At 46.2% G+C, this 20,059-nt stretch overlaps 1 pseudogene; it reads right to left on the bottom strand.

Moving 5' to 3' along the window:
- Positions 1-891: 891 nt before the first annotated feature.
- LOC142865729 (uncharacterized) lies at positions 892-983 on the bottom strand (annotated as a pseudogene).
- Positions 984-20,059: the final 19,076 nt, after the last annotated feature.

Below are 20,059 nucleotides of genomic sequence, written 5' to 3'. Positions count from 1 at the left end.
TACCTAATATTTGTATAGTTTTCAGGTGAGTGACAGGGTCTGCCTCTGTCTATCGAACAGGGTACACTGTATCCTTGGTCACTGCAATCTCAAACACCTGGGCTCCATCAATCCTCCTGCCTCAACCTCACGAGTCACTGGGACTACAGGTGTGTGCCACCATACTTGCCTGATGCTGCTTCTTCCCTCCCTCTTTTTCTCTCTCTCTCTCATTATTTAATTTGATTTTTTTTTTTTTTTTTTGAGACAGAGTCTCACTTTGTTGCCCAGGCTAGAGTGAGTGCCATGGCGTTAGCCTAGCTCACAGCAACCTCAAACTCCTGGGCTCAAGCAATCCTCCTGCCTCAGCCTCCCAAGTAGCTGGGACTACAGGCATGTGCCACCATGCCCGGCTAATTTTTTCTATATACGTAGTAGTTGGCCAATTTATTTCTTTCTATTTATAGTAGAGACGGGGTCTCGCTCTTACTCAGGCTGGTTTCGAACTCCTGACCTCGAGCAATCCGCCCGCCTTGGCCTCCCAGAGTGCTAGGATTACAGGTGTGAGCTACCACGCCTGGCCTTATTTTATTTGATTTTATTTTAGCCTGGTAAAGTGGAGCAGTGGGAGTGGAGAAGGAACCAAGGGATCTATAACTGGTTATGATCAATGAGCAATCTTTCTTTCTTTCTGTCTTTCTTTCTTTCTGTCTTTGTTTCTTTCTTTCTTTCTCTCTTTTCTCTCTTTCTTTCTTTCTTTTCTCTCTCTCTATCCTCCTTTCTCTCTTTTTTTTTTTTTTTTTTTTTTTTTGAGACAGAGTCTCACTTTGTTGCCCAGGCTAGAGTGAGTGCCATGGCATTAGCCTAGCTCACAGCAACCTCAAACTCTGTTCCCCTTCACCCCTCGCTTCACGTCACACGGGGGATGTGCCGACACACTAGGAGGCACGGATCACACGAGCGTGTGAACACGCGATCGCCGTGCTGATGAGCTACAAAGGGAGCTGCTGTCACTTTGTCATGATTTTCTCGCTCCCGCTGCCTTTCACGGCGCTGAGAACGAGCTCCCGGCCTGGCTCGTGTGCCTGCCTGGGAATCGGCTGCTGCGGACTCCATGCCCGCCCGCCCATCCCAGGTCGACTCCATGTTGCCCTCGGCCTCCGTCACCTCTGGCGAATTGGGCCCTAGATGGTGGTGGCTATATATGGTCGCTAGGTGTCGCTCTTGGATCAATATTCTCAGTATATGACTCTCTTTTTTCTTTCTTTCTTTCTTTCTTTCTTTCTTTCTTTCTTTCTTTCTTTCTTTCTTTCTTTCTCTCTCTCTCTCTCTCTCTCTCTCTCTCTCTCTCTCTCTCTCTCTCTCTCTCTCTCTCTTTCTTTCTTTCTTTCTTTCTTTCTTTCTTTCTTTCTTCTCTCTCTCTCTTTCTCTCCATCTCTCCTCCTTTCTTTTTTGCTGTCTTTTTCTTGAAAGATGGAGTGTCACTGTGTTGCCCGGCTTAGAGTGCTGTGGCGTCAGCCTGGCTCACGGCAACATCAAACTCCTGGGCTCAAGTGATCCTTCTGACTCAGCCTTCCGAGTAGCTGGGACTACAGACATGCACCACCGTGCCTGGCATATTATGTGTGTTTTGGTGTGTTTAGTTGGCCAATTAATTTCTTTCTCTTTATAGTAGAGAGGGTCTTGCTCTTGCTCAGGCTGGATTTGAACTCCTGACCTTAAGCAATCCACCCGCCTAGGCCTCCCAGACTGCTAGGATTATAGGCATGGGCCACCATGCCCAACCCCTTTTGCTTAATTTTTAATTATTAGGGTACCTAATATTTGTATAGTTTTCAGGTGAGTGACAGGGTCTGCCTCTGTCTATCGAACAGGGTACACTGTATCCTTGGTCACTGCAACCTCAAACACCTGGGCTCCATCGATCCCCCTGCCTCAACTTCAGGAGTCGCTGGGACTACAGGTATGTGCCACCTTACTTTGCCTGATGCTTCTTATTCCCTCCCTCCTTTCCTCTCTCTCTCTCATAAATTTATTTTATTTGATTTTATTTTAGCCTGGTCAAGTGGAGTAGTGGGAGTTGAGAAGGAACAAAGGGATCTGTATCTGGTTATGATCAATGAGCAATCTTTCTTTCTTTCTTTCTTTCTCTCTCTGTTTCTCTCTCTTTCTCTTATCTTCTCTCTCTCTCTCTCTCTCTCTCTCTCTGTTGTCTCTCTCTCTGTCTCTGTCTCTCTGTCTCTCTGTCTCTCTCTCTCTCTCTCTCTCTCTCTCTCTCTCTCTCTCTCTCTCTCTCTCTCTCTCGGTTGGTATGGAATCGGCTGCTGCGGACGCCATGCCCCCCCCATCCCAGGTCGACTCCATGTTGCCCTCCGCCTCCGTTGCCTCTGGCGAATTGGACCCTAGATGGTGGTGGCTATATATGGTCGCTAGGTGTCGCTCTTGGATCAATATTCTCAGTATGACTCTTTCTGTCTTTCTTTCTTTCTCTCTCTTTCTCTCTCTTATCTCTCTCTCTTTCTTTCTTTCTTCTCTCTCTCTCTCCTCCTTTCTTTTTTTTTTTTTGAGCCTGAGTCTCCCTTTGTTGCCTAGGCTAGAATGAGTGCCTTGGCGTCAGCCTAGCTCACAGCAACCTCAAACTCCTGGGCTCAAGCAATCCTTCTGCCTCAGCCTCCCAAGTGGCTGGGACTACAGGCATGTGCCACCATGCCCGGCTAATTTTTTCTATATGTATTAGTTGGCCAATTAATTTCTTTCTATTTATAGTAGAGACGGGGTCTCGCTCTTAGTCAGGCTGGTTTGGAACTCCTGACCTCTCGCAATCCCCCCGCCTCGGCCTCCCAGAGAGCTAGGATTACAGGCATGAGTCACCGCGCCCAGCCTCTCCTCCTTTCTTTTTTGCTGTCTTTTTCTTGAGAGATGGAGTGTCACTGTGTTGCCCGTCCTAGAGTGTTGTGGCGTCAGCCTGGTTCACGGCAATGTCAAACTCCTGCGCTCAAGTGATCCTTCTGTCTCAGCCTCCAGAGTAGCTGGAACTACAGACATGCGCCACCGTGCCTGGAGAATTTTTTCTATAGATATATATTTTTAGTTAGCCAATTAATTTCTTTCTATTTATAGTAGAGAGGGTCTTGCTCTTGCTCAGGCTGGATTTGAACTCCTGACCTTGAGCAATCCACCCGCCTAGGCCTCCCAGACTGCTAGGATTATAGGCATGGGCCACCATGCCCAACTCCTTTTGCTTAATTTTTAATTATTAGGGTACCTAATATTTGTATAGTTTTCAGGTGAGTGACAGGGTCTGCCTCTGTCTATCGAACAGGGTACACTGTATCTTTGGTCACTGCAACCTCAAACACCTGGGCTCCATCGATCCTCCTGCCTCAACCTCAGGAGTCGCTGGGACTACAGGTGTGTGCCACCATACCTGCCTGATGCTGCTTATTCCCTCCCTCCTTTTCTCTCTCTCTCTCATTAATTTATTTTATTTTATTTATTTATTTTTTTTGAGACAGAGTCTCACTTTGTTGCCCAGGCTGGAGTGAGTGCCATGGCGTCAGCCTAGCTCACAGCCACCTCAACCTCCTGGGCTCAAGCAATCCTCCTGCCTCAGCCTCCCAAGTGGCTGGGACTACAGGCATGTGCCACCATGCCCCGCTAATTTTTTCTATATACGTATTAGTTGGCCAATTAATTTCTTTCTATTTATAGTAGAGACGGCGTCTCGCTCTTGCTCAGGCTGGTCAAACTCCTGACCTCGAGCAACACGCCCGCTTCTGCCTCCCAGAGGGCTAGGATTACAGGCGTGAGCCACCGCGCCCGGCCTTATTTTATTTGATTTCATTTTAGCCTGGTCAAGTGGAGCAGTGGGTGTCAAGAAGGAACAAACAGATCTGTAACTGGTTATGATCAATGAGCAATCTTTCCTTCTTTCTTTCTTTCTTTCTCTCTCTGTTTCTCTCTCTCTCTTTCTCTTTCCTTCTCTCTCTCTCTCAGTGGGTATGGAATGGGAGGAGAGGGCCCTGCCACTTTCCTCCATCTCTCTCTCTCTCTCTCTCTCTCTCTCTCTCTCTCTCTCTCTCTTTCTTTCTTTTTCTTCTGTTCTCGCTCTGGCTCTCCCATTTTTTACTCCCCTCCGCCCTTTTTTCCTTCCTTTTTGTTCCAAACACACAGGTGACGGGGCGCACGTGCACGCACAATCATCACTCTCAGGAATCCTAATGGGACCTGGGATGACTTGAATGTTTTTCTCCGTTTCCACAGTGCCTTGAGGTCGACCAGATATCTCTGGCGAATTGGGCCGTAGATGGTGGTGGCTATATATGGTCGCTAGGTGTCGCTCTTGGATCAATATTCTCAGTATGACTCTTTCTTTCTTCTTCTCTTTCTCTCTCTCTCTTTCTTCTCTCTCTCTCTCTTTCTTTCTTTTTTTTTTTTTTTGAGACAGAGTCTTCCTTTGTTGTCCAGGCTAGAGTGAGTGCCGTGGCGTCAGTCTAGCTCACAGCAACCTCAAACTCCTGGGCTCACGCGATCCTACTGCCTCAGCCTCCCGAGTAGCTGGGACTACATGCATGCGCCACCATGCCCGGCTAATTTTATATATATATCAGTTGGCCAATTAATTTCTTTCTATTTATAGTAGAGACGGGGTCTTGCTCTTGCTCAGGCTGGTTTTGAACTCCTGACCTTGAGCAATGCGCCCGCCTCGGCCTCCCAGAGAGCTAGGATTACAGGCGTGAGCCACCGCGTCCGGCCTCTTTCTTTCTTCTCTCTCTCTCTCTCTCTTTCTCTCTCTCCTCCTTTCTTTTTTGCTGTCTTTTTCTTGAAAGATGGAGTGTCACTGTGTTGCCCGGCCTAGAGTGCTGTGGCGTCAGCCTGGCTCACGGCAACGTCAAACTCCTGGGCTCAAGTGATCCTTCTGTCTCAGCCTCCAGAGTAGCTGGGACTACAGGCATGTGCCACCATGCCCGGCTAATTTTTTCTATATACGTATTAGTTGGCCAATTTATTTCTTTCTATTTATAGTAGAGACGGCGTCTCACTCTTGCTCAGGCTGGTTTCGAACTCCTGACCTCTCGCAATTCCCCCGCCTCGGCCTCCCAGAGAGCTAGGATTACAGGCGTGAGCCACCGCGCCCGGCCTTATTTTATTTGATTTTATTTTAGCCTGCTCAAGTGGAGCAATGGGAGTCGAGAAGGAACAAACAGATCTGTAACTGGTTATGATCAATGAGCAATCTTTCTTTCTTTCTTTCTTTCTTTCTTTCTTTCTTTCTTTCTTTCTTTCTTTCTCTCTCTCTGTTTCTCTCTCTCTCTTTCTCTTTCCTTCTCTCTCTCTCAGTGGGTATGGAATGGGAGGAGAGGGCCCTGGCGCTTACCTCTCTCTCTTTCTCTCTTTTTCTTCCGTTCTCGCTCTGGCTCTCCCATTCTTTACTCCTCACGGCCCTTTTTTCCGTCCTTTTTGTTCCAAACACACGGGTGACGGGGCGCACGTGCACGCGCAATCATCACCCTCAGGAATCCTAATGCGACCTGGGATGACTTGAATGTTTTTCTCCCCTCCCCGCCCCTCCCTCGCAGGCAACGATCACCGGGACTGGCGTGCCTCTGAGCCGGTGGATCGACCAGAAGTCCGCTCGCTCGGCGACAGCCAGCTTGACACATTGAGTGTCCATGTTGTCACCGCCGCCAGGGGTCGCCCTCGGATCGCTATTTTGGCAGCACGGGCGCTTCTCGGGGTGTGTTCCTCCGGGAGTTGCATTCCGCAGCTTGTTGATTTGCTCTTACTACCTGACCCACGTGTGACTTTCCCTTTTTCCCCTTTCATTGGATGTATCTTTTCCTTTCCTTCTCCTACCCCCCTGTTCCCCTTCACCCCTCGCTTCACGTCACACGGGGGATGTGCCGACACACTAGGAGGCGCGGATCACACGTGCGTGGGAACACGCGATCGCCGTGCTGATGAGCTACAAAGGGAGCTGCTGTCACTTTGTCATGATTTTCTCGCTCCCGCTGCCTTTCACGGCGCTGAGAACGACGTCCCGGGCTCGGCTCGTGTGCCTGCCTGGGAATCGGCTGCTGCGGACGCCATGCCCCCCCCTCCCAAGTCGACTCCATGTTGCCCTCGGCCTCCGTTGCCACAGTGCCTTGAGGTCGACCAGATGTCTCTGGCGAATTGGGTCCTAGATGGTGGTGGCTATATATGGTCGCTAGGTGTCTCGCTTGGATCAATATTCTCAGTTTCACTCTTTCTTTCTTTCTTTCTTTCTTTCTTTCTTTCTTTCTTTCTTTCTTTCTTTCTTTCTTTCTTTCTTTCTTTCTTTCTCTCTCTCTCTCTCTCTCTCTCTCTTTCTTCCTTTCTTTTTTGCTGTCTTTTTCTTTTTTTTTGTTTTTTTGTTTTTTTTGTGAGCCAGAGTCTTGCTTTGTTGCCCAGGCTACAGTGAGTGCCGTGGCGTCAGCCTAGCTCACAGCAACCTCAAACTCCTGGGCTCAAGCGATCCTCCTGCCTCAGCGTCCCGAGTAGCTGAGACTACAGGAATGCGCCACCATGCCCGGCTAATTTTTTCTCTATATATTAGTTGGCCAATTAATTTCTATTTATAGTAGAAACGAGGTCTCGCTCTTGCTAAGGCTGGTTTCGAACTCCTGACCTTGAGCAATCCGCCGGTCTTGGCCTCTCAGAGAGCTAGAATTACAGGGGTGAGCCACTGCGCTCACCCTTTTTCTTGAGAGATGGAGTGTCACTGTGTTGCCCGGCCTAGAGTGCTGTGTCGTCAGCCTGGCTCAGGGCAACCTCAAACTCCTGCGCTCAAGTGATCCTTCTGTCTCAGCCTCCAGAGTAGCTGGGACTACAGGCATGAGCCACCGTGCCTGGCTAATTTTTTCTATAGATATATATTTTTACTTAGCCAATTAATTTCTTTCTATTTCTAGTAGAGATGGGGTCTTGCTCTTGGTCAGGGTAAGCTGGAACTCCTGAGCTCCAATGATCTGCCCACCGCAGTCCCCCAGAGTGCTAGGATCACAGGCATGAGCCACCACGCCAGCCCGGCCTCTTTTCCCTCCCTTCCTTCCTTCCTTCCTTCCTTCCTTCCTTCCTTCCTTCCTTCCTTCCTTTTTTTTTAAGCCACTGAATTTTACTAGTGGGGCATTGAATACCAACTTGAATGACACTAATGTTACAAAGGACATCTTCGAGAAAGAAGGACATGACCGGCCAGTTCTGACCTGCCTTCGCATGGGCAACAAATCTGCATTTTAGGCTCTTTCTAGGGTCCGGGGGAATGGGTCCATGGAGCCTGCTTGGGTGGTGGGGCGGTTAGATTAAGATTTTAATACATTTTCCAACCTGTGTAGGCAGTGGTGGTGGGAGGGGCGGTGGCGGGAGGGGGCGGCGGTGGGCGGGAGTGTGAGGAGAGGGAAGAGAGTGGGTGGGAGGGGGTGGCAATGAGGGAGGGGAGGCCATGGCAGGAGGGGGCGGGGGTGGGAGGGGCCAGGACTGGAAGGGGGCTGGAGTGGTGGGGAGGGAGGGGAGGCGGGAGGGGGCGGTGGTGAGGGAGGGGAGAGGATGGGGAGAGGGAGGGGTGGCGGGAGGGTGGGGGGAGGGAGGGGAGGGGGGGCTGGAGGGGCGGATGGAGGGTGAGGGGAGGGAGAGGTGGGGGGAGGGTGGAGGGCTGGACGGGGGCTGGAGTGGCGGGGAGGGGGCGGTGGTGAGGGAGGGGTGGCGGGAGGGTGGGGAAAGGGAGGGGAGGCAGGGGGCGGGAAGGGGCAGGGGGTGGGGAGAGGGAGGGGAGGGGGGGGCTGGAGGGGCGGATGGAGGGTGGGGGGAGGGAGAGGTGGGTGGAGGGCGGTAGGGGGATGGGGGTGGAGGGGTGGGGAGAGGGTGGGAGGGGGTGGTGGTGAGGGAGGAGCGGTGGGAGGGGCGGCCGTGGGAGGGTGGGGGGAGGGAGGGGAGAGGGTGGGAGGGGAGGCATAGGGCGGGAGGGGGCGGTGGGAGGTTGGGGGAGGGAGGGGGTGGCGGGAGGGTGGGGAGAGGGAGGGCGGGAGGGGAGGGTGGGAGGTGGGAGGCGGGAGGGTGGGAGGGGGAGGTTGGGGGGAGGGGGGTGGGGGGAGAGGGAGGGGGCGGCGGTGAGGGAGGGGTGGGAGGGGGCAGGGGGCGGGGGAGGGAGGGGTGGGGGGAGGTAGGGGAGGGGGTGGGAGGGGGCGGTGGGGAGGGAGGGGAGAGGGCGGGAAGGGTGGTGGGAGGGTGGGACTGGGAGGCGGGAGGTTGGAGGGTTGGAGGGGGAGGTTGGAGGGAGGGGTGGGGGGAGGGGTGGGGGGAGGGAGGGGAGGCGGCGGGAGGGGATGGGGGTGGTGGGGAGGGAGGGGTGGTGGGTGGAAGGGGGGAGGGAGGGGAGAGGGCGGGAAGGGTGGTGGAGGGGTCGGGGAGGGCGGGGGTAGGGAGGGAAGAGGGTGGGAAGGGTGGTGGAGGGAGGGGTGGTGGGTGGAAAGGGGAGGGAGGGGAGAGGGTGGGAAGGGTGGGGGGAAGGAGGGGTGGGGGGAGGTAGGGGAGGGGGCGGTGGGGAGGGTGGGCTGGGGGAGTGAGGGGTGGTGGCAGGGGGCGGTGGTAGGAGGGGAGGAGGGAGGGGTGAGGGAGGGCTGGGCGAGGGAGGGGAGGGGGTGGGGAGGGAGGGGAGGGGGCGGAGGGAAGGTGGGGAGAGGGTGGGCTGGGGTAGGGAGGGGGAGGGAGGGGAGGGGAGGGTGGGACGGGGAGGTTGGAGGGTGGGAGGGGGAGGTGGGAGGTTGGGGGGAGGGGTCGGGGGGAGAGGGAGGGGGTGGTGGTGAGGGAGGGGTGGTGGGTGGAAGGGGGTGGGGGGAGGGCGGGAAGGGTGGTGGAGGGGTCGGGGAGGGCGAGAAGGGTGGGGGGAAGGAGGGGTGGGGGGAGGTAGGGGAGGGGGTGGGAGGGAAGGCGGGAGGGGGTGGGAGGGAGCGGTGGGGAGGGTGGGGTAGGGGAGTGAGGGGTGGTGGCAGGGTGGGGAGAGGGAGGGGAGAGGGCGGGAAGGGTGGTGGGAGAGAGGGGTGGAGGTGGGGGCGGGAGGGGGTAGTGATGAGGGAGGGAGGGGAGGGAGGCGGGGGGGGTGGGAGGTGGTGGTGGTGGGAGGAGGGAGGGGTGGGTGAGGGAGGGGAGGGGGCAGTGGGGAGGGAGGGGAGGGAGGCGGGAGGGGTGGTGGTGAGGGAGGGGAGAGGGCGGGGGGCAGGGAGTGGCGGCGGGGGGTGGGAGTGGGGTGGGGGGGTGGGGAGAGGGAGGAGGGAGGTGGGAAGAGGCGGTGGTGAGGGAGGCCGGTGGGAGGGTGGGACGGGAGGAGACTGGGGTGGGAGGGGGGTGGGGGTGGGAGGGGGATGGGGGTGGGAGGGGGTGGCGGTGAGGGAGGGGTTGTGGGAAGTTGGGGGGAGGGAGGGTGCGGTGGTGAGGAAAGGAGGGGCGGGAGGGAGGGGGCGGCGGGAGCAGTTGTCATCTTCTTCATCACCATCATCGCCTCCATAAAAACACGGAATGATGTCTCTCTATCCACCAAAGGCGTCGGTTCTCCTCCAGATGATAAAGGCGCCTTTCTCTAGGCCGGGCGATGGAGTTGTCCAAGTCTGCGCTTGACCCTGGTGATGCCGCACCCACCGCCTTTATAGCCACCGGGGGTCGGCCACCCCGCCAAGCCTGCCCTACCACGCTTGGGCCACTATCCGGCCAGGAGCCGTTAAGCGCCGTCGGTGGTGATGGCGGAGGCAGTGGTGACACTGACACTCTTGACAAGAAATGAATGTCTAGCTATTTATTTACACACAGGTGCACACGCACGGCAAGCAAGCTCCCCGTAGACACCGCTTATTCTCATTTGGGCCATCTTTCTTCACTGACCTCCACAGAGTCCAGTGGCCCACAAAGTAAAAAAGGTCCCCAGAATCACTAACATCCTCATGGTAATATCCACTTCTCTCTCTCTCTTTCTCTTTCTCTCTCTCCATATATATATATTTAGAGAGACAGATAAATTATATTTAGAGAGAAATTCACATATCTCTCTCTCTATATATAAATTTCTATCTATATATAATTTCTCTCTATATGCATAAAAATATATATTTATATATAAATAAAGTCCTCAGAATATATATGTGTGTGTGTGTGTATATATATATATATATATATAGAGAGAGAGAGACATTTTTTTTTGAGACAGAGTCTCACTTTGTTGCCCAGGCTAGAGTGAGTGCCATGGCGTCAGCCTAGCTCACAACAACCTCAACCTCCTGGGCTCAAGCAATCCTCCTGCCTCAACCTCCCAAGTAGCTGGGACTACAGCCATGCGCCACCATGCCTGGCTAATCTTTCTTTCTATATATATTACTTGGCCAATTAATTTCTTTCTATTTTTCGTAGAGATGGTGTCTTGCTCTTGCTCAGGCTGGTTTGAACTCCTGACCTCGAGCAATCCTCCGGCTTCAGCCTCCCAGACAGCCAGATTACAGGTGTGCTGGGCTTGAGAGAAATTTTTATCTCTCCCTCCCTGCTTATTTCTTTTATTCTGTCTATAGCATATATAGAAGGAGAAATTTTTATCTCTCTCTCCTGCTTTTTCTGGTAAGTCCCTTTTCCTGGATTATTTTTTTTTGAGACAGAGTCTCAGTTTTCGGGCCTGGGCTAGAGTGCTATGGGGTCAGCTTAGTTCACAGCAACCACAAATTCCTAAGCTCATGTGATCCTTCTGCCTCAGCCTCCCGAGTAGCTGGGACTACAGACATGCACCACCATGCCCGGCTTATTATGTGTGTGTGTTTAGTTGCCCAATTAATTTCTTTCTATTTATAGTAGAGACGGTCTTGCTCAGGCTGGTTTTGAACTCCTGACCTTGAGCAATCCATCCACCTCGGCCTCCCAGAGTGCTAGGATTATAGGCATGGGCCACCTCGCCACACCCCTTTTGCTTAATTTTTAATTATTAGGGTACCTAATATTTATATAGTTTTTAGGGAAGGACAGTGTCTGTCACCCTCTATCGAACAGGGTACACTGCATCCTTGGTCACTGCAACCTCAAACACCTTGGCTCCATCGATCCTCCTGCCTCAGCCTCACGAGTCTCTGGGACTACAGGCGTGTGCCACCCTATTTGCCTGATGCTGCTTCTTCACTCCTTCCCTCCCTGGCAGTACCGCTGAAATTTCGAGGACCACCTATTCGAATCCCAATTAGCCCCTAGGACGAATTCAAAGAACAGATCTAAATTTCTGAGGCTATGACCCTAAAAGACATCAGATGAAAAAAAAAAAAGAAAAACAAAAACAAGAACTCCATCATCCTAGCACTTTGGGAAGCCTGGGTGAGAGGATCTGCCGGAGGCCAGGAGTTTGAGGTGGTGCTGAGCTATGATGATGCCACTGCCCTTTAGCCTGGGAACCAGAGTGAGAGCCTGCCAAAACAAGAGAAAAGAAAAGAAAAAGAGAGGACAGAGAGACAGAGACAGAGAGAGATATCTATCCATTGCATTTCCTACCCTCTAGGTGACTGGGCCTCAGCAGGGCAATGGGAATTGACAAAGTTCGAGTTGCTAACAAATAAAACGGTGGGGTTCAAACTCTCAGTTTTCCCAATAAAGCATGTCCCCCTACCCACCATACTGTGTTACCTCTGAGAGTATAGACCCCACAGAGGAGTGGCCTGAAGGCCATGGTTGGATAGACAGAGCCAAAGGGTGGAGATCCTGGAGTCTGTGCTTTGCAGTCAGTCTAGAGGCACATGGGGCCACTCAAACTGCTTGTGAGGAAAAATACCACGTCCTAGGGAAACAGAGACATCTGCTACGGCCAGGTAAAATTTAGGAAAAGAAATGAAACGTCTCCTCCTCTGGCAGTGCTTTCTGGTCAGGTACCGACCCCTTCCAGTCACAGATTCAGATACATCCTTTATTGTAAGCGTGGTGGACAAGTCACTCTTTGCACTTTCCCAAGTTCCTGGGACATAGCCTACTTAGGAAGATGATCGCTTCTGGGAAGGCACCAGCCCTACAGAACTACACCAACACGACAGAAACCCACTCGTCCCCGTTGTGGAAGTCAAGATCAGCTTTGATGAAAGCCACACGAGAAGTAAAATAGGACCATACCGACAGATGCAATTTTAATCTTAGAGCAGAATGCGTGGCACTCCTTGTCTTAGATACTGTCAACAGAAAGCATTCTGTGGATAAACAATCTCCAGCAGCTTTTCTGCAGAGATGAACCAACCTGTGTGTGTGTGTGTGGGGGGGGAAGATGATAAATAATGAGGATTGAGGACCAGATAAATGACTGGAAAAAAATACTTCCTGTTTCCTCAATACAAGCACTCATTTAACGGGTATACCTGTAGACCTAGGTGGAAAATGGAAGCAAGCTTTACAAAAAAAAAAAAAAAAAGTCCGCCGTGAGCCCAGTCAGGGGGTCCCTTCTCATCTGGCTGACACTGGCAGCGGTAGTTAGGTGTCACCTAGTCACCACTTTGATCAGACATGGGGATGGGTAAAGTCAGGTGATGTTGGGAGCTTAAGAGGGGACCCCACCCCCACCCCAGGTGTGGAGGTCGGCTTTCAAATCTCCTGCGGTGTAGAACAAGGTTCTTCCTGGACCCGCCAGCCCTGAGGATGCTCTAGCCTCCAGCGTGTCTCCCTCCACCCCACCCTCCCTGTTGTCCCAGGGAGGCGCACCTCCTCCCGCTCCCTCCCTGCCTCCCCTCCCGCACTGTAGGCCTCTGCCCGGGTTTTTTTTTTTTGTTTCTCTTAATTGTTTCTGTTTTATCTTGGTTTTTTGTGTTGTTTTTAGGTCTATGGAATATCGTTTAAAAATTTAAATCACAGAATGAATTCTACAACAACTTGTGGCTTTTTATCCTAGGCCGAGAACAATGTATTTTCTCTTCCTGTGAATTTTCCTGTCCTGGAAGAAATGCAAAGTCGATCTTGAATGTTCCCAACCGTCTTCCAGTTTCTCTGAGTCAGAAACACGGTGAACACGGTGTATTCGACCGTGTGTCTGTGTGCGTGCACGTGGGTGCCTGTCCTCATTCCTTTTGGGCACCGCGCTCTTTGGTGTCACAGAGTCGCCCTTCCTTGGTCGTGGACTGAGGCCGAACGGCCTCAGCGATCGGATTGAAGGGACTTGACTACAGTAACCCGGGTGGGGGAAATTTTATGGATTCCAAAGTATACATTTCTAAATGAATAGGGTGAGCCACACATTCCCCAGGGGCCTCTGGCAGTGGATAGGTGTCCGGGACGGTCCTCCCGCAGCCTGTTGTGGTAGCTCCACATTGAGGAGAGGAAAATCATTCATTTCCCTAACGATCCTAGATGAGTCTGCTGAATTTTTTATGATGTCCTGGAAACATATAAAACACCCTTCCTACTTCACATAGCCGACCGCAAAGTTCATCCCTGGCACAACTATTTCACATCATGAATTTCACAGTGTAATAGGGGGAATGGTCTAGAGAGAGGGAAAAAAAAATAAAGGACAGAAAGATTTTGTGTCCTTTTAAAACTTCCCCCCCACCCCCTGATTTTGGAAACTTGCAGTCTGGCCTCTATCCCCAAGACGAGTTAAATCTTTTCTTAAAACTCCTGAGCGAGCGGTCCCCGGCCCCACAGGCCTTGTTTTTGGCCGATCTGAGACCACTGAAATGATGAACCACAATAATGGCTAAAGCAGAGAACCCTCCCTCTATGTATTTTTTAACATACTTTTATTTATTTATTCATTCATGTATTCACGCATGCATTCATTTAATTTTTTGAGAGAGAGTCTCACTTTGTCGCCCAGGCCAGAGCGAGTGACATGGCGTCAGCCTAGCTCACGGCAACCTGAGGCTCCTGGGCTCTGGCGATCTCCCGCCTCTGCCTTGTATAAAAGCGGCCGCCAGAGGGAGCCCGAACACAACCACAGAACGCACACGTCCACTAAGTAGTGACACTGGAAAAGTTAAATTTCTTTCTTTTTCAGTTCCGTGGCTATAAACTATGGTTTTGTCATGGACACAGAAGTTTATTTCTGGGTTCTCCATTCTGTTGTTTCATCTCATTCTTTGTCTTTGTGCCAGTAGCTCATTTTTTTTATTCCTGTAGATTTGTTTTTACATCAAGAAGTGCTATTCTTCCTTGTTTGTATTTCTAAAACAGTCTGGCTATTTATTGTCCTAATACACTTTTGAATTTATTTTTATATTTCTTTAAAAGAAGTATGATAGGAGTATTATAGACATTGATTAAATTTGTATGTCACTGTGGATAGTATTGACATCTTAACTTTTTAAAATCATCTGACCATTGAGCATGAATGCATTAAAGAGTGTGTTTAATTTTGACATATTTTTGTTTTAGCCAGTTTCAGTTGTGCTTTTGATTTCTAGTTCCACTTCATTTATGTCAAAAAATATATGTTGTATGTTTTTAGGTTTCTTCAACTTCATGAGACTTAAGTGTCCTAACAGCATTTAGCATGAATGATTGAAACTATAGTGTATTCTGTTGCTTTTTACTGAAGAGCTCTGTAAACATCTTTGACATGTAACTGGTCTACAAATTTTTCCCATTATCTGATTTCTTATTTATCTTCTGTGAAATTTTTGTATTCACCATTGAAAGTGAGGTCTTGCAGTCTCTATAACGAGTGTGTTGCTAGGTGTTTCTTGCCACACTTCTGTCCATACTTTTGTTCATATTTTCTTAATATATTTAGAAGCCCTGATATAGAATATATTTTTTAAAACCTCTATGCTAAAATATGTACATTCCATGTATAATATCTGTCTAATTGTATTCTGTGCCATAGATTTCTCCTAAATGACCCATTTTTTCCTTATAAGAGTCTTTGTCACTTTCGAAGGTTTTTGACTTAAAGTGTATTGTCTTTAATTATGGCCAAAATATCCTCAGTTTATTTTTTATGTAGATTTTTTTTACAATTACTTTCAACTAGTTTGACTTTTTAGAGGTAAAGGAAGGCTTTTTTACGTGGCATATTGTAGGGTTCTGTTTGTATTTATTGATACATTCATCTTATTTTTCATTAGAGAGTCTAAACAATTTATATTTAATGAAACTTCCGAAGGAAGAGTTTGGTGTTTATTTTATTATTCAAAAATTGAAATTGAGAATTTGAAAGGAATTGCATTTAATCTGTAGATCGATTTGGACATCTTCACAACATTAGGTCTACTTCCCTTGAAGAAGAACATATTCAAGAGTGTGTTGTTTATTTTCCTATATTTGTGAATTTTTCTATTTTTCTTCTATTATTCATTTTCAGTTTCATTCCATTCTAGTCAAAAATTAAAGTGTTTAAAATTTCAACTTTCTAAAATTGGGTAAGACTTGTGGCTGAACAGGTAGTTGTTTAGGAAGAACGTTTTATGAGCTATCAAGAAGATTGTATATTCTACTATTATTGTGTAGAGTGTTTCCAATACATCTGTTAGGTCTAATTGCTCTGTAGTGTTTTCAAATCTTTTGTTTTCTTATTAATAATTTGACAGGTTTATTATTGGAATTGGAGTATCAAAATATCCTATTATTTGGTGTCTATGTGTCGCTTCAATTATTTCAATGCTATTTAAAATATATTTGAAAGCCTTGATGTGAGAGAAATATAGATATCACATATATGTATTATTTTCATAAGCCCTCAGTGAATGACCACTTTTTATATTTAATGCCCTTGTTTGTCTCTTGTCACAGTTTTGACTTAAACTATATTTTAAGAATTATAACATTTTTCACTTCAAAATAATATGCCTAATATAATTTTTAACTCCACTGCTCTTGGATGCTACATGTTTTCCTGATATATCTTGCTATATTCTGCCAGTTTTAGTCTATTGTTCTCACCAGGTATGAAGTCAGGTCACTTTAGATAGAATATAGTTGGATTTTTTAAATCCCTTTATTTAACTGTGTCTTCTGACTAGAAACACTAGCACATAAATATTTACATAATTTTCTCAAAGGGAGGATTTACAATTTATATAATTTTAATTGTTTTATATGACTTTTGTCATTATCTTTTCTTTCTTTCCTCTCCTTCTGTCCTGCATTGTACCTCACTGATTTTTAGTGACATAGTTTGTTTCTTTGCCTAGCTTTCTTTTTTATCTCTATGAATATTTTTTATGATGTTCACTGTGAGAACTATGTAAAATCTTTTGAACTTGCAACCTATGTTAAATGGATAACTACTTAACTTCGGTTGCATACAAAAATTCTTAATCTTTACATCTGGCCTCACCTTTATGATGTTGATATTAATAATTATGTCTTTCTATAATGTATACAAATTAACACATGGAAATGATCATTTTTTTATTTTGCCTTTCAAATTTTATAGCATAATTATTTTGCACCATCATTATGATAATGCAGAATTTTATTCTTGATATGGGCATATTTTTTCCCAGAGAGTTATACAGTTGTCCTGGGAGATAGAAACCAGCCATTGGAAAGGCTATAAAAAAAGCAGATGTGTGGAAATGTGCCCATAGTTTCATTCTCTTTTGATAGGAAATCCAAGAGATGGGATTTTTCTACTAAAGTGATAACTCAGTATCAGCATGGAGGAAGGGCTATGGTGGGTAAATGCAACAAAGTTTCAATCCCCTTCCATGTGGTTCTTGGTGTTATTCTAATTTGGGTTGCTATGAACAATTAGCAGTTATAATTTCTAAAAGAATCACGATTGTAAGTATATTTTTAAGGTCATAAATCTATGATGGAAGTAATACCGTGGTATTCTAGCGTGCTTTATTGCTAATGTGCTTTCTATACTTTTGTATATTCAAATTGTGAAGTATATTCACCTGAGACTAGTTATTGAGATACTTTTTTACTTTCATTTCTTTCAGAACTGTCTTCCCATTCCACCAAAGACCTGTTGCCAGAGCAGGGCCTAAAAGACCCATTTCAGAAATCAATAATGAGACTATATGGAAGCTATGGCCTTGAAAATGTACACTTAAAAAGAGATTGGGATTGTGTCGTTGAGTGTAAGAAGCAGAAAGTATGTTCTAACGGTCTTACGCAAGGTTTGTCAAGTTGCCATAGAAAAATCTTCAAATGTAAGTGTATAAAAGTTTTTAGCAAATCATCAAATCTAAATATACACAAGACAGGACATACTGGAGAGAAAAGTTTCAAACTTAATGAATGTGACAAAATTTTTAATCACAGCTCTAATGTATCTGGACATAGGAAATTTCATACGACAGAGAAATCCTACAAGTGTGAAGAATGTGGAAAATCCTTTAACCGTTGCTCAAAACTTATTATACATAGGAGAATTCACACTGGAGAGAAACCCTACAAATGTGACGAATGTGGCAAAGCCTTTAACCGGTCCTCAATCCTTACACAACATAAAAGGATCCATAGTGGAGAGAAACCCTACAAATGTGAAGAATGTGGCAAAGCCTTTACCCAATTCACACACCTTACTCGACATAAAAGAATCCATACTGGAGAGAAACCCTACAAATGTGAAGAATGTGGCAAAGCCTTTACCTATTGCACACACCTTACTCAACATAAAAGGATCCATACTGGAGAGAAACCCTACAGACGTGAAGAATGTGGCAAAGCATTTACCTGGTGTACAAACCTTACTCAACATAAAATCATTCATACTGGTGAGAAACCCTACAAATGTGAAGAATGTGGCAAAGCTTTTAGGCTGTCCTCAATCCTTAGACAACATAAAAGGATCCATAGTGGAGACAAACTCTACAAATGTGAAGAATGTGGCAAAGTCTTTACGCAGTGCACACACCTTACTAGACATAAAAGAATTCATAGAGGAGAGAAATTCTTCAAATGTGAGGAATGTGACAGAGCCTTTGCTGAGTCCTCAACCCTTACTCAACATAAAAGAATCCATACTGGAGAGAAACCTTACAAATGTGAAGAATGTGGCAAATCCTTTACCTGGTCTACAAGCCTTACTGTACATAAAAGAATTCATATAGGAGAGAAACCATACGAATGTGAAGAATGTGGAAAAGCCTTTACCCAGTTCACACAACTTATTCAACATAAAATAATTCATACTGGAGAGAAACCCTACAAATGTGAAGAACGTGGCAAAGCTTTTAAGCAGTTTTCAATCCTTACTCAACATAAAAGAATCCATACTGGAGAGAATCCCTACAAATGTGAAGAATGTGGCAAAGCCTCTACCCACATTTCAACCCTTAATCAACATAAAAGAATTCATGCTGGGGTGAAACCCTGAAAATGTGAAGAATGTGACAGAGCCTTTACATGGTGCACACACCCTACTCAACATAAAAGAATTCATAGAGGAGAGAAACCCTACAAATATGCAGAATGTGGAAAAGCCTTTACCAAGTCCTCAACCCTTACTACACATAAAATAATTCATACTGGAGAGAAACCCTAAAAATATGTGGCAAAGCCTTTATCTGGCTAAGAGACCTCACTCGACATAAATGAATCCATACTGGAGAGAAACCCTACAAATGTGAAGAATGTGGCAAAGCCTCTACCCACATTTCAACCCTTACTCAACATAAAAGAATTCATGCTGGAGAGAAACCCTGAAAATGTGTAGAATGTGACAAAGCCTTTACCTGGCTAAGAGACCTCACTCAACATAAATGAATCCATACAGGAGAGAAACCATACAAATGTGGGAATGTGGCAAAACATTGTCCCGGTGCTCACACCTTAATATACATAAAATAATTCATATAAGAGAAAAATTCTACGAATGTGAAAATTGTGGCAAAGCCTTTAATAACTGTTCAAATCTTATTAAACATTAAAGAAATCATACTAGATAAAAATTAGATAAATGTAATGAGTATGGAAGTGCTTATGCAAAGTATTAGCCTTAAAATGCACAACAGTACTTTGAGTAAACTATAATAATGTAGAGTGCTGACAATACCTTTAGTTATAGCAGACATCTTATTGGACATGGGGGAACTTACACTGAAAGAAATGTTCCAATATTTTCTCAAACATTGCTCAACATCACAGAAAGTTTAAAGAATAGAAATCTTACAAATATAATGAATGTGAAAAATATTTATACAAATGATACACCTTAGAGAACAAAGAATTGATCATTTAAGCTACTCTACAGATATAATAAGTTTCAGAATGCATTTAATGAAGAATCAAGTCTAAGCAGTTAGAGTTCTCACAGGGCAATGCACTGAGTCACTAACACATTCTCACGTTTCTTTAAACCAGGTTTTTGATTATAGAGAACAACCCAGTTAAAATAGTTAGTTGATTTATTTGTTGTCAGCTTTAAAAAGAGAGAGAATTTTTAGAGTTATAATTACATGTAAAATACACTTTTTTTCAGGGTAGGGTGAAAATGTAATAAAGTATACTTTTTTGCTATTTTTGACATGCACATACTGATGTTATTCAACTTTATATACAGTAGATGGTATTCTTTCATTCTTAGCGCGTATGTGAATATGTGTGTGGTTAATGATAGCTACATCACATTTATTAGAAGCCTTTTTGTATTAAGCGGGCATTATACATATTCTTTTCCATGGAAAATTAAAAACACCGAAATGTAAGATTTATGAGATGGAGAGGTACTGTGGAATTTTCTTATAAAAAAGAGTATTTTAAATGATGTATGATGTAGGTATACAGACTAATATTCTTCTCATTATAATCGGAATGAAAAAATTACGATATTAAAAATAACTTGTGTTAGTATTGCACATTATGATAATAAAATAGAATGAAATTGGGAATATTTTTAGACTACATGTAAACTTAATTTGTTTCATTAAATTAAAAATAATTTTAATGTGTCAAAAATGTTGTAGATTGAATGAACTGTTATTTTGCACCAACTTTAACCTATCCCATGTTACTCAAAGTTGGAGGAAATCGATTGTAAAAATGTACTGTTGGGTTACACAGTGAAATGACATCATTTGTGATCCTTTTTATCGGTGGCTCTACTTTGAAGAATAATGTTCCCAGTGCTTTTTTAAATTACATTTATAATTACATTGTTACTGCAATGCTTATAATA

This window comes from Microcebus murinus, chromosome 31 (assembly GCF_040939455.1).
Source record: "Microcebus murinus isolate Inina chromosome 31, M.murinus_Inina_mat1.0, whole genome shotgun sequence".
NCBI lineage: Eukaryota > Metazoa > Chordata > Mammalia > Primates > Cheirogaleidae > Microcebus > Microcebus murinus.
This window is presented reverse-complemented; position numbering and strand designations above follow the sequence as displayed.